The sequence below is a fragment of the Rattus norvegicus genome, chromosome 9, assembly GCF_021556685.1.
Source record: "Rattus norvegicus strain SHRSP/BbbUtx chromosome 9, alternate assembly SHRSP_T2T, whole genome shotgun sequence".
Lineage (NCBI taxonomy): Eukaryota > Metazoa > Chordata > Mammalia > Rodentia > Muridae > Rattus > Rattus norvegicus.
The window spans coordinates 104,914,855-104,933,521 of NC_141542.1; the positions used below are offsets into that span (position 1 = coordinate 104,914,855).

At 44.7% G+C, this 18,667-nt stretch overlaps 1 non-coding gene across 1 annotated transcript; it reads right to left on the reverse strand.

Annotated features, from left to right (window-relative positions):
• Window positions 1–941: 941 nt before the first annotated feature.
• On the reverse strand, window positions 942–1,045 carry LOC120094980 (U6 spliceosomal RNA). The gene has a single exon (XR_015630068.1). It is a non-coding gene; the product is annotated as a U6 spliceosomal RNA (small nuclear RNA).
• Between the last annotated feature and the right edge of the window lie 17,622 nt (window positions 1,046–18,667).

Genomic DNA, 18,667 nt, shown 5'->3' on the forward strand with positions numbered 1-18,667 from the left:
GAAGGTTTGGTAGAATTCTGCACTAAACCCGTCTGGACCTGGGCTCTTTTTGGTTGGGAGACCTTTAATGACTGCTTCTATTTCCTTAGGAGTTATGGGGTTGTTTAACTGGTTTATCTGTTCCTGATTTAACTTCGGTACCTGGTATCTGTCTAGGAAATTGTCCATTTCCTGAAGATTTTCAAGTTTTGTTGAATATAGGTTTTTATAGTAAGATCTGATGATTTTTTGAATTTCCTCTGAATCTGTTGTTATGTCTCCCTTTTCATTTCTGATTTTGTTAATTTGGACGCACTCTCTGTGTCCTCTCGTTAGTCTGGCTAAGGGTTTATCTATCTTGTTGATTTTCTCAAAGAACCAACTTTTGGTTCTGTTGATTCTTTCTATGGTCCTTTTTGTTTCTACTTGGTTGATTTCCGCTCTGAGTTTGATTATTTCCTGCCTTCTACTCCTCCTGGGTGTATTTGCTTCTTTTTGTTCTAGAGCTTTTAGGTGTGCTGTCAAGCTGCTGACATATGCTCTTTCCTGTTTCTTTCTGCAGGCACTCAGCGCTATGAGTTTTCCTCTTAGCACAGCTTTCATTGTGTCCCATAAGTTTGGGTATGTTGTACCTTCATTTTCATTAAATTCTAAAAAGTTTTTAATTTCTTTCTTTATTTCTTCCTTGACCAGGTTATCATTGAGTAGAGCACTGTTCAATTTCCAAGTATATGTGGGCATTCTTCCTTGATTGTTATTGAAGACCAGTTTTAGGCCGTGGTGGTCCGATAGCACGCATGGGATTATTTCTATCTTTCTGTACCTGTTGAGGCCCGTTTTTTGACCAATTATATGGTCAATTTTGGAGAAAGTACCATGAGGAGCTGAGAAGAAGGTATATCCTTTTGCTTTAGGATAGAATGTTCTATAAATATCCGTTAAGTCCATTTGGCTCATGACTTAAAAATATGGAACGCTTCACGAATTTGCGTGTCATCCTTGCGCAGGGGCCATGCTAATCTTCTCTGTATCGTTCCAACTGCCGAAGCGAGCACAAGATTTTGCTTTTATTTATTCATTATTTGGCATTTTCTTGGGATTAAAACCTGCTTAATATAAATGGCAAATGGTCAGTTCTTGGCTTTTTCTTTCCTCTTTTAAACCTTGACAATGTTTAAAAACTGATCATTGGTATTCAAGAAAAAACTAATCAAACTAGTTGATGAAAATATCTGACGTGTTTATGGGTATTTTATTCACTTTTTTGGCTTCTCATACCCGTTTACTTTCTAACAAAACCTGCTTACCATAAACACTGCGCTAGTCCCCTGGCCCGGGCTCCTCTGAACTGCAGGATTTTCTCCAGCGACTGCGAAGTCCATCTGGGCTTTTCCAACGCTCTTCCTCGATGCCTTTCCTCTTGTCATCCCCTTCCCTTAGTTCCTCCCTCCCTTCCTCCGGCCTCTCTAGACTCCATTCCTTAATCCTGGCCATTTAGTCCTTCCAGACCGCCCTGGTTCTGCTCCTTGTGGAAGACACCTTTCTTTCTGTCTCTCTGTTCTCTCTCAAAAAGCCTTCCCTCCTGAGGGCTGCAATGCATGGCCGGGAGCACCTCCCTGTTCATATGCACAGTAGCTCGTCCCAGTAGCACGGACCTCATGACTCTGAGGTACGACAAGGGTTAAGAGCCTTGCCTTGTCTGCTTTATCCCCATGACACCTTGTAGGCCTCACCACTGTTTGGATGGTAAGGACCAGGTTTGGTAAGTGTACACATTTCTACAAGAAGCCAATCAATCAGTGGCAAGGAAGAATCTCAGTCAGAGTGGAGCCAAGACCTCTCTTTGCAGCGTGCTGATGAGGAGGGATGGATTTCAGCACCAGACCACAGGCTGGCTCACTGCTGAGAGAGCATGGGACCGGAAGAGCAGGACCCTTTTCTGTGCTCTTTCGTGTTCCCCTGTGGACTCTTTTCTTAGTTCTCTCTTCTGTGTCACCAGGCAGAGTCCTGAGGGCCAAACAGCCCACGTGTTTGGGGCCAGCCAAAGAATGTGATGTCGGATATTCTTGGGCTTTCTCCAGGACCCCCACCTCCTTATATTGTGAAGGAAAAGCCACCACGCAGCGTCCTCCTGCGTGCTTGAGTCATGTGATGTGGAAATGACGCATAGTACGCAGTGAGGTGGAGCCTCCCGGACGAGAGAATGACATCACTGAGAAATGCCGCTCGTCATTCAGAGCCAGCAGGCAGAGTAAATTCCAAGTGATTTTCCAGGCTATTGTCATATGGTAGGACTTCAACAGAAATTACTACCTGTCTCGCCAAAGAGTTACGTGAAACACATGCCTGTTTATCTGCACCCAAACTTCTATGAGCTGTGCCAGGAAACTGACTGGAATACTTACCGATCAGAAGTGTCTAACCTGTCACTGCCTACGGGTCACACATTGCCATGGTGGTTGTGATGTATCCCAATGAAAATGCAGGTGACAGTAATGGACTGTTAAAGGCCAAAGAGACATGACGCTAAACACTTGTAAGAAGAGAGCCCTGAAAAATATTAAGGATGATTCTGTAAAAGGAATGGATGAATACACAAATACATTACAAATAAATAAACAGAACCACCTTGGAGGTTGGCGAAGCCCATTTTGGTCACTTCTCTCATTGTGCGATGTAACTTTAAGGGGAAGGGTTTATCCTGGCTCGTGGTCGGAGGAACACAGTCCTTAAAGATGGCGGCTGCAGTGGAAGCAGCTGGTCACACGGCACCTACAGGAAGCACACAGAAATGAATGTTGGCTTTTTACTTATCACTCAGTCCAGGACTCTAGCCTATGGGATGGTGCCGCCCACAATCAGACATCTCCACAGACACACCGGGACGTGCTTCACACACAAGTCTAACACCAGTCAGGCTGATAATGAAGAGTAACCATTACAAAGCCTTACATCTAAAACACAGCGAGTAAAATCCTGCTGGCTGCAGGGCACGTGACTCGATCGAGCATAGTCAAGAGCCAAGATTTATTTGGGTTTGGAACGCCTGACAGTGGTTAAGAGACCCAAACCAAGGAGTGAGAAAGGTCAAATTGTCCTATAGGTACAGCCTGGTGGGTGCTGGAGAAGGTTTGGGTGATGAGCAAAGAGACAAGGAGAAAAAGGATTTTTAAAACGATGGCCGTCTTGGTGAAATCCATGCCTCTTTGAAAGGCACATTGTGGCTCACGCTAGAGCTACATTGAGCCTCTTCCGGTGACTGTGTGGTGAGGAGGAGCAGTGTAGACCAAGATGTATTTGGGTCTCCTGTGGCAGAAGTTAGCTGTGTTATCATTAATGGCTCTCTCTTTCTCAGTAATTTTTTTCTTTTTATGTGCATTTGTGTTTGGCCTGTGTCAGGGTGTTGGATCCACTGGAACTTGAGTTACAGACCATTGTAAGCTGCCATGTGGGTGCTGGGAATTGAACCTGGGTCCTCTGGAATAGCATCCAGTGCTGCTCTTAACCACTGAGCCATTGCTCCAGCCCAATGAGGAGTCTGTTGGGGAGGTTCTGCACTTTTGGTTTGCTCCATCTTTGTTGTTTTCTGAGATAAGTATCTCTGGTCTCCCTTCTGATATAACCCAGGCTAGCCTTGATTTCTTGACAGAAATCAATCTCCCCATCCCTGGCTTCTGCCTCCCGAGTGCTGCAGTTACAGTGGAACACCCACCACAACAGCTCAAGGGCTCTGCTGTTGTATATGAGGACTTCCTCCAACCTGGTCAGAGACCTAAGCTTGAGAAAGAACCGGTTGAGCCTACTTCTTTTGTTGGTGTCTGAGCCTGACTCTCTCACCAGTGATCCCTGGCTCCCGCCCCTGTGGCTGGCCATGCACATCTGACATCTTTCTCCATCCCTGGCCTGGCTCCTCCATCATTTAGACTCCTCTTCCTCTGCCCCTGGAGGGAATGATCCTCAGTCTGTGGTCCATCCTGGTTCTTGCTTCCTTTCTGTTCAGCTGCCCTCTCCCCTAAGCTGCTGTTCACCTGACCTCTGCTTCCAGCCCCTCCATCCAGTCCCTGTCTTCCTTTGTCACCAACATCGACTCAGGAGAGTCCATTATGTCCCCTGACACAAGTACATCTGTACACACACACACACACACACACACACACACTCACACACACTCACACACATACTCACACATACACACTCACACATACACTCACAAGCACACACACACTCACACATACACACACACTCACAAACACACTCACACACACACTCATACACACACACACACACACACACACCATCCTACGACATTCTTTCTATCTCTTTACATCCCTTGACTCTGCATCTTATCAATAAGGCTTCCTAGGCAGCAGGCATGATTCATGCGTGGTTGTGTCCTTACCTCATAAAAAATAGACTCTTTAATAATCACTAAATCACTTTACCAAAGTCCCAAAATCCACAGTGACAGTGACTATTGGTTCACACTTCCCACCTAGTCAGGAAGCCTTTCCAATCCCAACCAAAAGGGCTGCACATCTCAGGCAGAGGCAGGAAAAGGAGGGTGACACCTGTGTGCATCTTACTTCTCCAAAATTACAGGGTGAGGTCATTTTCAGAAGATGCTGTGCTCTCTGCAGCATCTTCCAGCATCTTCTTTGGTTCGAAGCTTCAGGAATGAATGAAGCCAGCTCAAGGGATTCAGAGTCTTAGAGTCCCTCACTCCCTGCAGTCCCCAGCAAAGGAGCTAGGCAATCAGACCTACCTAGGTCTATTCTTTGCTTGTTAAATGAGATCTCTGTATTCGTAACACTATACTTCCCCCTGGTGGAAATAAACAGGCTATGCTGATTGTAATCCCTTTCCTGAGGCCCCATCCCCACCCCCACCTCTCAACAGGCTCGAGAAACTAGGAAGGAAAATCAAATTGGCTGGAGAGCACTCAGCGGGAAAAGGCTCTCACTGCCAAGCCTGAGTTCCATCCCGTTTTGACCTCCACATGTGCGCACACAGGCAGCTGCACTCACAGTCAGAAGTAAATAAATGCGATAACAGCAATAACAGAAAGAAAAGGAAAAAAAATCAGACCTCTTTATTTGTAGGGTTTTATTTATTCCAGAACTGCTAACTTCTGCCCTGTTGGTTCTGTGTCTGAAAGGTGTTCCCCACTCCCCTCCTCTCTCTTCCATTCCCTTCCCCTCCCCCTCTTCTCCTCCTCCTCCCTTCCCTCCCCCTCCCACTCTTCTCCTTCCCCCTCCCCCTCTTCTCCTCCCCTCCTCTTTCTCTCATGGCTTTGCTGGGGTCTTGCAACTTAAATTCCTTAAACCCTCATTCAAACAAACAAACAAACAAACAAAGCGTGGTTTACACCGTGTTTCACTTCCTAGTATTGCCGCAGGTTGCATCTTGGCCTCCAGGACTCAGTTTGGGATGATCTGGGTCATCTGAGCTGACCAGCTCGGGTTAAAACACCTCTGCTTGAGCGCTTGCCTAGCAAGCGCAAGGCCCTCGGTTCGGTCCCCAGCTCCGGAAAAACAAAAACAACAACAACAACAAAAAACTCTGCTTGATGTAAGCCCCAGCTAAAATCTACAGATTCAGCTACATCATGCTTCAATGTTTTCATTAAGACCCACCATCAAACATTAGGCAGAGCTCGGAGAATCCTGCAGAAGAGGGGGAGGGAGGATCGTAGGGGGCAGAGGAGTCAAGGATGCCACATGAAAACCCATGGAATCAATTAGCCTGGGCTCACAGGGACTCGCAGAGACTGAACCAGCAACCAGGAGCCTCCAAAGGACTGACCCAGGCTGACCCAGGCCCTCTGCCGTGCTGCTTGGTCTTCTGGGGGACTCCTAACAGTAGGAGCAGGGCGGTCTCTGATTCCATGGTCTGCTTTTGGGCCCCCTTCTCCTACTGTGTAACCTCTTCCAACATCTCATGGTTCTATATACCCTAAAAGTAAAGTAATTTCCCACACATTGAATCTGAAAAGTGTACAAAGAACACTAAAGACGGGAAAGAATCTTCATTCCTTGGTGTGGACAGGGTTCACCAAACAGGGAAAGGTAGCATTTGACACAACAAATACAGTTGATGGATAAAATACAAACTGGTCACTGGCATTCTTTCTCCACCTCAAAATATAACTTTAAGAGAGGAAAATTTTAACATCCGAAAAATGTGTGTTCGTTTGGAAAGCACGCGGTCAACCAAAGGTTAGTATCTGAGGAAAACAAGCAAACCAAAAATGTGACAGAGAATCTTCCAAAATTTCCTTTAAAAAATTTAACTTCATTAGTCATCAGGGAAATGAAAATTAGAGGAACAAAATGGGGAACTACTTTCTTGGTAAATTTATTTATTTATTTATTTATTTATTTATTTATTTATTTATTTATTTATGCATTCAGGAGCATGTGTGTGAGCATGTGCAGAGAGGTCAGAGGATAACCTACAGGAACCAGTTCTCATCCTTCCACCAGGGAAACCCTGGGCATAGAATTTAGGTCATCATGCTTCTTGGCGAATGCCTTTTCCCCGCCACTGAGTCATCGCCCCAGCTCTGGCTAAGTTCTTAGACTTATTCTAGATTAGCTAAAATGAAAAGACTAATTCTACGAATTCGACGAGGCGGTGGAGAAACAAATTTGCACACACCAAGAAGGTAGGTGTAAGGGGATTTGTGTAAACACTTGAGCAGCTGTCAACACTGAACATGTCCCACACCTCTGCTTCACGCACGAGTAAACTATGCCACAGAGGCAGGGTCATTCATAGCATCGTCAGGCATAAATTCCCAAACCCAAAACGAAGCGAATGTTCTATAAGACTAGAATGATGTGTCCTAAATTGGATTGCTCATGGGATGAACTATAACGGAAACAGGTGAGCATTTTACTAAATACAACACGGATGAATCCACCAACTGAGGGGTGGGGAGGAAAGCCAGTCACACACGGTGATGATTGAAAAGAACCAAACACATCCTGAGTGCCTGGACACCACAGGAGCAATTGTGCTGAGGAGAAGGTGGTGTTTAGGGGAGGGGGCACTGGGGGACTGACCCTGAGGCCCCTGGAAGGCTGACCCTGTTTAGTATTCTTGCAGTAATCACGAGGCTCTAAGCACATAGCTTGACTGCTCACAGGAGTACTTGTGAGATGTCAATTACAAAGTCATTAGTGGTAACATTACAGCCATGTCTTCCACCCTGATGTAAGACTCGCTTTCAAACTCTTTATTTGCATCCAAGATAAAGTCGAAAACTTGTTCAGTAAGCAGAGCTCATACCGTCCTCAGTTCAGGCAAGCCAGAATTCAGTGCCAGTCTGAACCACAAAACACCAACTTAAATGCTCTCCCTGACCCCCATAAACCAAACACTGCGAAATATGAACACTAACATCACAAAACAGCCAGCAGTGGTTTGTGAAAAAGGCCGGGTTCCGTGGGCTCCATGTTTAAGTGTGACTCTTGGAGCAGCCGGAGAGGGGCCAGACTCAGAAATGCTGTTGGCAAACGCGATCATAGGAAGCCAAGTGGAGAGTCGAAATGTAAGCTTTGTTTTGTTTAGAAAACAGAGGGGTTGGGGATTTAGCTCAGTAGTAGAGCGCTTGCCTAGGAAGCGCAAGGTCCCCAGCTCCGGAAAAAAAAAACCCAGAAATTTATTCATTAAAAATATAGATTCATACGCTAGAAATAACGCCTGTGCCCTTCTGCTTGGACTCCAGGTGCTGAGTCACGAAGTAGCCATCTTCCTGGGCTGCAGCCAAAGTTTCTGTGGGCTCCCTTTTGGCTGTTACTCATGCGTCCTCTAACTTCCGCTCCCCATCTCCATCACATGACCCTTCCGTCCTAGATGAAACTCCCTGCAAGATTTGATGCCTCCTTAGAAAACATGTTTGTGGGGGATTTGTGGGGGCAGGTGCAATTCACACAAACTGTGTGTCACTCGCCTTGTGTTAAACAGTTCTCCTCGGCTCATCAGCGATCGCTCTGTGATACTGTGGATACCCAGGGCCCTTCTCCCTTAGATGGCGCTCAGTCAGTCAGGCTGTTGCTAACCTCCACCCCTCTCTTTTTTTTAACCCGTTCCCTTCATGCCTCTAGATATTCTAGCACACAAAGGACTCCTTCAACATGTCTCCATGGGGAGCTGGGTGAGAACCATGTTGGTATATGACTACAACTGAGTGTGTGAGGCAACAGAACATTTGTGTGTGTGTGTGTGTGCACGCGCGTGTGCATGTGTGTACATGTATCTGAGTATATATGAGTGAGAGTGTCTGTGTGTCAAGTTATATGAGTGTTTACATGTATATGTGTGTGTGTACGTGTATGAGTGTCTGTGTGTCAAGTTATATGAGTGTTTACATGTATGAATATGTATATTCATGTGAATGTGTGTGTGTACTAGTGTACAAGTGTATGAGTGATAGTGTCTGTGTGTCAGCATGCATGAGTGTTTATATGTATGAATGTGTATATATGAATGTGTGTGTGTGTGTGTGTGTGTGTGTGTGTGTGTGTGTGTGTGTGTGAGTATTGTTCTGTAAAAGCTCCAACTCTAATTGCTTCCTGGATTCCTGCTTAGTCGGGGCTGAGGGGCCGTGGTCTAATTCACATCTCCTTCCTAAGATGAAAAGTTTGTGTATTTGGTTGCTGATTGGTTATTGGTTATAAAGCTGTTTTCCTAGGTATAAAAATAAGACTCAGTAACTACTTTCTATATTAAAGTCATAAATTGTTCAAAGCATATTCGTGCCCCCAGGAAATCCTGAATAAAACACCCGGGGTTGTCACAGCCTCCCTCACGTCCCCCAGAGCCCACACGAGTCACTTTTATCTCTTCCAAGACAGTAATTCTCCATGGAACAATTGTACGTGTAGCCCAGTTTACTGGAAGATTCTGGAAGACCAGGAAGGCAGTATGCAGCAAGACCAGGTCTCGGGTCACTGCCTGCTCTCAGACCTATGTCTCAAGAGCTTGAGTCCTTTGTGCTATAAGGAGGGAGTTTCTTTGTGTTTGTCCCTCTGAAACTTGAGCCTGACTGAGGGGCAGGGTCCATGAGAGAAGCCAGAGCCTTTCTAAGACTGTGACTGTGGTCACTGCTGTCTCTTGTCAGTCACAGGGGCCTGGTTTCAGAGACTGTGTCTGCTTCATTCCTCACTGTTTCACTGGGTTCTTTTCCTTACTTTCATGGCTTGTCACCAGAGTTAAAGTTGTTTAGTGGTGAATTACCAGGTCAGCAGGACAGGAGACTGGTCCTTACCTGTGGCTTTGCAGAGCTGCTGTGGGGGCAGCTCAACAGGCAGGTCTAAGGCAGCCTCCACTCCCCCACAGATCTCTCTTTTGTGCTCTGTAAGAAGCCATGGCAAGCTAGGTCCAGGAGCCAGTAGAACTATTGAGAACCTCTTCCCCTGATGTTTGAGGTGAATTTGTTGGGATGAAAAAACTGAGTTGTATAGCTTCTCCTTCGGTGGAAGAGGGAGGCATTGTGATGAGGGTAAAGACTGAGAATACAGGAGGAGCTGTGGGAGCCAAGAGGCATCACATAGGGAGGGAAGGGACTGCTGGAAACAGATTCAGTAATGCTTTGAAAATAGACTCAATTATCTGTTTGGCTTGGTAAGTCAAAGGTACTCTACTAAACCATGAATCAGTCCAGCATCTGAACCATCCCATAGCTACTTGGTCCTCTCAGAGGTAGAATAGACCATTATCCTTTGTGTCATAGTGATGCTTCTTCCTGGGAAGGCTGCAGAGGAAGCTGTCGCTCATAGACCATGCAAGCTCACGTCAACGCCTTCAGTGTTAGCGAACTTGGGTGAGGCCCTTTCAGTTCACACTCAGGCAAGCCCTTGTTGATCCACATTTGAGGGTGAACCCCACTAACTCACACTTGTGTGGACTCCCCCACTCACTCTTGGAAGAGCCGTTTCTAATTCACATTTAGGCGAGCCTCCTCTGTCAGGCACAGATAGTCCCTGTTGGTAGTTTGAATAAGCTCAGCCCATGGGAAGGAGCACTACTAGGAGGTGTGTCCTTATTGGAGGAGGTGCAGCCTTGTTAGAGGAATTGTGTCACCGTGGAAGTGGGGCTTTGAGGTCACATACATGCGTATATACATACGCACTCAAGTCTGGCCATTGTGATCCAGACCCTCCTCCTGGCTGCCTTTGGGTCAAGATATAGAACTCTCAGCTCCTCCAGCACCATTTCTGCCTGTGTGCTGCATGCTTCCTGCCATGATGATAATTGACTGAACCTCTGAACCTGTAAGCCAGTCCCAAATAAATGCTTTCCTTTATAAGAGTTGCCTTGGTCATGGTGTCTGTTCACAGCAGTAAAACCCTAAGACAGTACCAGAGCTTCTATGTCTGTTTGGTGTTCCCTAGACCAACATCTGACCCAGTCAGTGTCTACTTGTTGGCCGATACATCAGGCCTTCAGTGTACACCCCATGGTTTTCTCCTATGATCTCTAGGGTCCTTTTACTCCTTATAGCACCTCGCCTGTAGATACATTTCAATATTGCTGAGTCTGAAGTAGAGGGGAGGGAAGCCCCAGTGCCTTTGTCCCTGGGGTAATTCTCCTTATAAAGGTAACTAACTTTTAATTTTTTTCAAATCCTATTTTTAATGATGGTTCTTAAACACTTTGACCTTCCTTGTAACCGACCACCTACCAGAGGTGGTGGAAAAGAAAGGATACAGGGGAAGTGGACCTGTTTAGAAAGGTTCTTTGGAGCAGCAACTCCTGTCTATGTTGTCTGGAAACTGGCAGTTCAGCTCACAGGTCAGCAGGCCATGACAGCTCCATCCACTCACAAATACTTCACAAATACCCAGCAGCCCAGTTTGGTAGAGCTGGGTTAGCCTCAGCACGGCTCTTGCCTCAGCATGTGCATGCAATGAGCCCAAGTCCTTGGAAGCATCAGCAAACTGCAGTACATCACCAGAAGTTTTTTGGTGCATTTCTCTCTATGGCGTTCTGGCAACCACACGATGTAAGGTGGACCAATACATGCATGTTGTTAGCAAAGAATCTTTTATCACACACCTTTTCACATGCTTTCTTTAGCAGAACATCCTCTCTCCTGGGTCTGCTTTAGGGAAACACTCCTTCACGAGGCTGTGTTAGCCTTTCACACCTGTGTCCACTTTAACGAAACGATCCTTCACTTGTTTGCCCCATCCAAGCAGCCTTCCAAAGAACCCTTAAGCTCCCACTTCAGGTAACTGGAGACACTCTGTCTCATCTGAGGCCCGGATTATAATGGTGGAAGGAGCCATGATCTTGGCTCCTTGTAATAGTAGGTAAAGACCAGGCTGTGAGTTCCACTGAATGCCTTGTCTTAGTTACTTTTCTATTGAATGTGGTAAGACACCATGACCAAGGCAACTTCTAGAAGAGTTTTAGAGTGTTAGAGTCCATGACTGTCTTGGCAGGGATCATGATAGGGGCAGGCAGGTATGGATGGATCAGTAGTTGAAAGCTTACATTGCTATGCATAAATACAAAGCAGATAACTAGGAATAGCACAGGCTTTTGAAACCTCAAAGTCTTCCCTAAGTGACATCTCCATCAAGACCGCACCTTCTGATCCTTCCCAAACAGTTCCACATACCAGGGATCACATATCCAAACATAAGAGCCTGTGGAGGTCATGTTTATCCAAACAACCACATGCATGTAACATGAGAGCAGGGGGATGGGGGTTCCAGCTCTGTGACTCTCTGTCACCACCATTGCCTTGTCCACAGGGTACTCCACTCCACCCTAGGCTGGTGAGTAGTCTATGACTGGGGAAATACCATCCCTGTCCTCAGTGACTGTGAAAGATGGAGCAACTGAAATTTGGTAGGACCCAGAATATTTGTCCCCTAGAATGGCTTGTTATGTAGACCAGCAACATGGCTAAGCCAGTAAAGACGCTTGCCACCAAATCCGAAAACTGGAGTTCAATCCCCAGGACCCACATAGAAGAAGGTGATAATTAGCTCCCAAAAGTTGTCCTCCACACATGCCTACTCCCTTCACCACACAAATAAGTAAACATATGCAATAAACTTCAAACAAGTAAGTATATGTAATAAACTCTAAGTAAATATACGTAATAGGAGAAGAGTGGCTTGTGCCTCATAATTCTCCTGTCTCCATAAGACAAATTTATATTTCTATGAAGCATTTAGAATTAAAAAAATTATGTACGTATATATGTGGGTGCTTACTATATTCAGTGTGTGTGTGTGTGTGTGTGTGTGTGTGTGTCTATCTACACATGCACCACAGCATCATATCAGTAAAAAAATAATATAAAGAAACAAACACTGAGCTACAAGAAGGCACTATGCCCACTCCTGAAGTCTTCATAATGCTCTTCTGTCTGTAAATGCTTTGTCATAACGCTTCCTACTGTCCCATATTTCTAGACATCAAACAAAAAACCAAACTCCAAGTGGCAGAGAGCTGGCAGGAGGTAGAATACACGTTGAAATGTCCAGTCCCTCAGTCCCCTGCCACTCACAGTTCCTGTAGACTGTGGGTCCTGTAGTCCTGGAAGCCTGAGCTGTGAGCTGCACCCAGCTCCAGATAAAATCTGCCCTCATCACTGTAAGCTCCCCCAAGTAACCTGTGGGGGATATCATGTTTCATAAAGCATGGGTAAAGTCGAATGATTCATCTGAAGCGAATCTGAGTCGAAACAGTGACCCCAGCAACTGTTTCCCACTTATAGGCAGGAAGAACCAACCTCACATATGTGTCATGGATATTGGTGACCATTTAACAGTGGGACCCTGAGTAGATTTCATTACTGTGTTTCCACTTAGTTCATGACCCTGCTAGCCCCTGGCACAGCCTCTGTCTTAGTTTGGGTTTCAGTGCTGTGAACAGACATCATGACCAAGGCAATTCTTTTTTTTTTTTCCTGAGGAAAGTATTTTTCTTATAAAAACAATGTTATAGCTCAGTTAATAATAGAAATGGCATCTTCTAAGTTTCATCAACTTTAAGTAATAATCATTCACTTAGATTGTGAATTTTAGTCTATTATTAATCTCATGAAATTATTTCATGATTTTTTCATTATCACACCATACCTCTCAGATCTGAGGCTAAAAGGGGGAATCAAGAGAATCTTGCCTCAAGTACTAGTCAACAGATTCCACAGATTCAAAGATGAATATGAACCAAGCAGTTGAAAAGGACTGTTCAAAAATCTGATTAGTTCTTTACTTAGTACCACATTCTTTTTTTTTTCTCTTGTGGTACCTGGCACCATTTTTTTTTAAATTAGCTTCTCAATCATCATCTGGAAAGAAAACATTCTGAGCAACATCATTAAAAACAGCTCTGATAAAGCACGGTCACTACTACGTATCATAAAGCGGGTACAAGCTATTTTACATCCACAGAGGTATGATACAGTACTGTCCTACATCTATAATACTAGAGGATACAATTTAAAAGGCATTATTTGAGACTTGATTCTACTTTTCCAGCAGAGGGCCCAAAGGATGGTGTGACACAGCTTTGTAAAGAAACATACTCTAGACAGGATTTCCTTTCACTAGTAGCACAGTTCTAAGGATTCATTCTCTCCATGAATGTCAGCTAAAACCGTTATTAAAAAAATGAAATATCCCTAGAACAAAACCGTATAACCACCGGATTCACATGAAGATGACCTAGTGGAGACAAGCTGGACCTCACCTTACCAACAAGCTATCAAATCTGTTATGTTTAAACAGTGAGACCTCCAAGGAAGGAGATGCCAAGTAGTGCTTCAAAGCTTCGGACCACAATCAAACACAGCATCCTTTTCAACAGAAGCAGAAGCTCATCTGAATATGCTCATGGATGCTGACATCAACATTTAATCATCTCCTCACTCATCCAGGAAGAGGGGGAGATCAGTTACTACTGTACTTTATTGTGTTCAACCAAATCACCATGTTACAAAAATAGCAAGCTGCCATAATAAAAAATAAGGCTCCTCTATCCAGCACCAGATAGCATCATTTTACTTTCAAGCCTAGAAATTGCACGCTTGTATATAAACCAACCGAAGATGAGGATTGAGAGTTCATCTTGGTGGATTTTTCCTTTGATGAATATGAAGTGTCCTTCCTTATCTTTTTTGATGACTTTTAATTGAAAATTGATTTTATTTGATATTAGAATGGCTACTCCAGCTTGCTTCTTCTGACCATTTGCTTGGAAAGTTGTTTTCCAGCCTTTCACTCTGAGGTAGTGTCTGTCTTTGTCTCTGAGGTGTGTTTCCTGTAGGCAGCAGAATGCAGGGTCCTCATTGCGTATCCAGTTTGTTAATCTATGTCTTTTTATTGGGGAGTTGAGGCCATTGATGTTGAGAGATATTAAGGAATAGTGATTATTGCTTCCTGTTATATTCATATTTGGATGTGAGGTTATGTTTGTGTGCTTTTCTTCTCTTTGTTTTGTTGCCAAGATGATTAGTTTCTTGCTTCTTCTAGGGTATAGCTTGCCTCCTTATGTTGGGCTTTACCATTTATTATCCTTTGTAGTGCTGGATTTGTAGAAAGATATTGTGTAAATTTGGTTTTGTCATGGAATATCTTGGTTTCTCCATCTATGTTAATTGAGAGTTTTGCAGGATACAGTAACCTGGGCTGGCATTTGTGTTCTCTTAGGGTCTGTATGACATCTGTCCAGGATCTTCTGGCCTTCATAGTTTCTGGCGAAAAGTCTGGTGTGATTCTGATAGGTCTGCCTTTATATGTTACTTGACCTTTTTCCCTTACTGCTTTTAATATTCTTTCTTTATTTTGTGCGTTTGGTGTTTTGACTATTATGTGATGGGAGGTGTTTCTTTTCTGGTCCAATCTATTTGGAGTTCTGTAGGCTTCTTGTATGCCTATGGGTATCTCTTTTTTTAGGTTAGGGAAGTTTTCTTCTATGATTTTGTTGAAGATATTTACTGGTCCTTTGAGCTGGGAGTCTTCACTCTCTTCTATACCTATTATCCTTAGGTTTGATCTTCTCATTGAGTCCTGGATTTCCTGTATGTTTTGGACCATTAGCTTTTTCTGCTTTACATTATCTTTGACAGTTGAGTCAATGATTTCTATGGAATCTTCTGCTCCCGAGATTCTCTCTTCCATCTCTTGTATTCTGTTGGTGAAGCTTGTATCTACAGCTCCTTGTCTTTTCTTTTGATTTTCTATGTCCAGGGTTGTTTCCATGTGTTCTTTCTTGATTGCTTCTATTTCCATTTTTAATTCCTTCAACTGTTTGATTGTGTTTTCCTGGAATTCTTTCAGGGATTTTTGTGTCTCCTCTCTACGGGTTTCTACTTGTTTATTTATGTTTTCCTGGAATTCTTTCAGGCATTTTTGCGATTCCTCTCTGTAGGCGTCTACTTGTTCTCTAAGGGAGTTCTCCACGTCTTTCTTGAAGTCCTCCAGCATCATGATCAAATACGATTTTGAAACTAGATCTTGCTTTTCTGGTGTGTTTGGATATTCCATGTTTATTTTGGTGGGAGAATTGGGCTCCGATGATGCCATGTAGTCTTGGTCTCTGTTGCTTGGGTTCCTGCGCTTGCCTCTCGCCATCAGATTATCTCTAGTGTTACTTTGTTCTGCTATTTCTGACCGTGGCTAGACTGTCCTATAAGCCTGTGTGTCAGGAGTGCTGTAGACCTGTTTTCCTGTTTTCTTTCAGCCAGTTATGGGGACAGAGTGTTCTGCTTTCGGGCGTGTAGTTTTTCCTCTCTACAGGTCTTCAGCTGTTCCTGTGGGCCTGTGTCTTGAGTTCACCAGGCAGGTTTCTTGCAGGGGAAAAGTTGGTCCTACCTGTGGTTCCAAGGCTCAAGTTTGCTCGTGGGGTACTGCCTAAGTCCTCTCCGCGGCGGCAGCAACCGGGAAGATCTGCGCCGCTCTTTCCGGGAGCCTCCGTGCACCAGGGTTCCAGATGGCCTTTGGTGTTTTCCTCTGGCGTCTGGATGTGCACAGAGTGCAGTCTCTTCTGGTTTCCCAGGCGTGTCTGCCTCTCTGAAGGTTTAGCTTTCCCTCCCACGGGATTTGGGTGCAGAGAACTGTTTATCCGGTCTGTTTCCTTCAGGTTCCGGCGGTGTCTCAGGCGCAGGGGTCCTGCCGCTCCTGGGCCCTCCCCTACGGGAACCCAGAGGCCTTATACAGTTGCCTCTTGGACCAGGGATGTGGGCAGGGGTGGGCAATGTTGGTGGTCTCCTCCGCTCTGCAGCCTCAGGAGTGCCCACCTGATCAGGCGGTGAGGTCTCTCTCCCACGGGGTTTGGGAGCAGAGAGCTGCTGCGGGCCGGGATCCGCGGGTGTGGGACTTCCGACCAAGGCAATTCTTATAAGGACAACATGTAATTGGGCTGTCTTACAGGTTCAGAGGTTTAGTCTATTATCACTTAGGTGGGAACCTGGCAGCATCCAGGCAGGCATGGCACTGGAGAAGGCAAGAGTTCTACATCTTGATTTGAATACAAACAGGGGAAGACTGATTTCCAGTTGATCTCCATGACCCCTTCATGTCTTCAAAACCAGTCTACCTGGGTGACTTGTACGCATGACCAAGTCTGACTGCCAGCAGACGGTATGGCTACCTCACACAATGGCCTTCTGGGCCTCCATGCAGGGCCATCCCTGTTACCTATTGGCCTCAGGACCTTTTGTTAGTCTCAGGGGGAAATTTTATCCTTGATTCTAAAACCAGAACCACATGGCTGAAACAGCTGAATTCTGCTTCTTGCTGGGTCTGGAACATGGTTCCTCGTTCGGTTGCATTTTCCCCAGCTTTCTGTTTTCGATGATTTCCTTTACTTCCTAAGCTTTGTTGTCCTGGAACTTACTCCATAGACTGACTTTGAACTCAGAGATCTGCTTGCCACTGTCTACTTGGATTAAAGGTGTGTACCACCACATCTAGACCTAGCCTTTTCTTTAATTCCTTTTCACAAGATCTTTATAAGCATGACCACTATGCTTCAAGGTCCAGACCAAAAGTCTGTCTTCCAGCCTAAGATCTGAATCACTAAGTATACTCTTCATTTCTGGATTGTAGTTTGATCCAGATGTAGTCAAGTTGACAATGGAGAATAGCCACCACAATCCACCCCTTGTCAACTTGGCACATGATCATCTCCTTACGTCCAAATGAGAACAATAACCAGATCGTGATAACACCTAACATGATATAACTCTCTCTTGATCAGCTGCAAACACATAAACAATAAGCTTAGCTGGGTGGGATCCTGCCCTGAGATCACTACTCCTTCAATTCCATTTAACATCTTGGAACATAGGATTCGGCTCCATTCCATGTCCTGGTGCCCCTTTAATCTTTGAACCATACATTTTGTATTTTTTGTTTCTCAGTTTGCTACATCTTATCAAACGGCTCTTCGTAAGAGTGAACCACAGAACAGAGTCTATGCTAAGCTGTTTCAAGACTTCCTTTGTCAATGCAATTAATATAAATCTCTTTACTTCAGCCTTGGGAAGACTCTTCAGCCAAGGGCAAAAGATAACTACATTCTTCAGCAAAATATCACAAGAATGATGGTCTCTAAGTCACATACTAAAATTCTTCTCAGAATCTCTTGAGCAAGGTCCCCACAGTTCAAATCACCCAAAGCACCACTGTCTTCTATGTTTCTACTAAGTATATGGTCCATTAAGCCCCACTTAAAGCATTCCATTGCTTTCCAAAGTCTCCAAACTACATTTCTCCAAACAAAAGTATTGTCAGGCCTATCACAGCCACACTCCAGTCCCTGCTACTGTCTTAGTTAAGGTTTCCATTGCTGTGAAAAGACATCATGACCAAGATAACTCCTATAAAAAAAAACCCATTTAATTGGAGCTGGCTTACAGGTTCAGAGGTTTAGTCCATTATCGTCATGGCAGGAACATGGCAGCATCCAGGCAGACATGGTATTGGAGGAGCTGGGAATTCTTCACCTTGATCTAATGACAGCCAGAAGGAAACTTTCTTTCACAGAGAGCCAGGAGGGGACTGGAATTCCACACTGAGTGGAGCTTGGGCATAAAGGCCTCAAAGCTCACCCTCACAGTGACTCAACTTACTCCAAGGCCACACCTACTCCAACAAGGTCACACTTCGTAATAGTGCCACTCCCCATAGGCTGAGCATTCAAACACAGGAGTCGGGGTGGGGGTGCTATTCAAACTACCACAGCTGCATATTGAACTGTTGAGACAAAGGCTAAACAATGGGAATTATTTGCCTTAATTTAGAGATGGGGAAACAAACTAAGTTCTAACTTACATTTTAATAGGGAAAATTACTGTCTTAAAAAAAAACAGTGTCACAGTTATAAATGGCAGAATACAAAGTGAGCATCCTTAACTCAACAATCAGAATCCCAATGCCCTAAAATCCAGCACATTTTAGCATTATCCCGCCAGTGGAAAATCCCCCACCATGAAACTGTTTTATGCATAGAACCATTGAGAATCCTAAACAAAGTTACCTTCAGGCTATGCACCCGAGGTTGTTTTGGGAAGCAGGGTGCAAAGAAGTCAGCTGTTGAAGGCAGAAGGTTAATAAACTGAAGAGAGACACAGAGTGGCAGGATCGCACGCCAAGTGGTTGACAGTAGATTTACCAGCAGCAGAACATCACTGGCACAGCACAGGAGGCCTCAGCATCCT